At 28.6% G+C, this 2103-nt stretch overlaps 1 non-coding gene across 1 annotated transcript; it reads left to right on the forward strand.

Moving 5' to 3' along the window:
* Positions 1-2031: 2031 nt before the first annotated feature.
* TRNAC-GCA (transfer RNA cysteine (anticodon GCA)) lies at positions 2032-2103 on the forward strand. The gene has a single exon. It is a non-coding gene; the product is annotated as a tRNA-Cys (tRNA).

The raw sequence follows: 2103 nt of genomic DNA on the forward strand, positions 1-2103 counted from the left end.
GCCAAAACAAGGCCAAAGAGCCCGCTACAGAAAATGAAGGCTAGAGAAGAAAAGCGGTAGGGAATGGGCAAAAACGAAGAAAACAGTGGGGGGAAAGGAGCGGCAAGGAAGGGGAAGAGAGGAGGCATCGGGGTTAGGGCATAGGTAAATAACTAGCACCGAAACGAGGAGGACGACTATGTGGGTAAGGGTTTTGCTTTTCTCTCTAGCAGTTAGTAAATAAGTTATATTTATTTCATGGGTCAAGCTTTAATTTGGGTTATAAATTGGGTACATACACATTTTCACATTTTCTTTAAGTGTTTACTTAAAAAAAAAAAAAAAAAAAAAAAAAAAAAACCCTTGAACTACCATGCATTTTGTGAAGACCCCCCAAATTAAAAAAACTCTCAATTTACCCCCATGAACTTTCAATTTGATGCAATGTATCCCCTCTGACGTCAAATTTTAAATGTTAAAAGTGGTAAAATAATCTTTATACACCTGAGTTTTTTATAAAATTCTAAATTTACTCTTAATTTTAAATTAAAAATTAAAAAAGAAAATCGAAAGATAATTTATTCTTTTTAGTCATTTTCGTTATGGGTTAACGCCTGAATCTGACGGATGATAGTCAATTGAATTAAATTGAAAGTTCTGTGGGTTAAATTTAGAGTTTTTGAAATTTGGAAAGTCTTTTTAAAACACATGATAGTTCAGGGGTTTAAAATGATGTTTTTCCCTCCTTTTTTTATATGGCACTAAAAATGTATTGTTTAATGAAAATATATGTAACATTATTTACCGGTAATGTATAAAGGTATTTTTACACATCATTTTTTTAACCAGCTTTTAATTATATATTTTTCTAAATCCAATGAATCCACCTTTAGATTTGTGGATCTCACACAAATTCAATTATTATTTTATCCATTCACTATAGAGAAATGGTTGAGATAATGATTTTTATCATTTCTCTACTATATATTAGTGGAAACTTCAGAAAACTCTCATAAATTTCTACTCATTTTGACATTACCCTTTGAAGTTTAAAAACTCTCAATTAAAGTATCGAACTTTTCTTTAAATTGCCCCATTCTTTTAGGATTTTCTGTTAATTTTTGTCAAAATGCTTAAAATGGAACTGGATCCAATCCTCCCGAGTTCATTTGAACTTGAGAGTATCAAATTTGTTATAAAAATTATTTTTATATTTTAGTTGTTTATTAGTATATTTGTCATGACGAAAAAAAAAAAAAAGAAAAAAAGAAAGAGAGCACAAACAATCGCATGACCAAAATCCTTGATGCTAACTCTGGCTTCATTTAATAAACCGAATTGCTTGGACAGCAGGCAGCAACAATATTAGGTAAAGGCTTCAATCACATATTGTTCCCTGGTTTTGGTTGAAGTTTGATTTATTTATTTATTAATTTTTTTTTTATCAAATCGCTTTAAATTATATCATTTTATTTTTTAAGGTTAGAACCGTTATCAAATAGATCATTTAGTTCACCTTATGTCAAATTTTTAACAGTGTTAACACGTTTTATTCAATTAGAAGGCAACATTATTCTATTTAGTAATTTAAAAAATAATAATAATAATAATGATAATAAAGGAAAATATAAAATGAAAATTATAAATGTTCAAAAAAAAAATTGAAAATGTCTCTGTCTATATAGGTAAAATATTACTTTTCATGGCCTTGACAAAAATTCAAAAGCTTGAACTTTTTACTGTAATTATTATTAAATTTGGATATAATGTTAAAAAGTATATACTTAAAAAAATGTGATATATATATATATATATCATTTCGTTGAGGAAATTTTATGGCAACATTTTATAGCAATTTATTTACATATATAGATAATATTAAATATTAGATTGTCGTGCTCAAGAAGGAAAGTCTATGTCTATCGGTATGGGATTTAGTATAATTAGTTTATGAGAAATGATTCAATTCATTCTCTTATCCTTCTACTTTTATAGAATTAAGCTATACAGAAACGTTGTAATAATAAAAGATTCGTAAATGATGTCAACAAAGGGTCCATAGCTCAGTGGTAGAGCATTTGACTGCAGATCAAGAGGTCACCGGTTCGAACCCGGTTGGGCCCT

This window comes from Corylus avellana, chromosome 10, assembly GCF_965113065.1.
Source record: "Corylus avellana chromosome 10, dhCorAvel1.hap1.2, whole genome shotgun sequence".
NCBI lineage: Eukaryota > Viridiplantae > Streptophyta > Magnoliopsida > Fagales > Betulaceae > Corylus > Corylus avellana.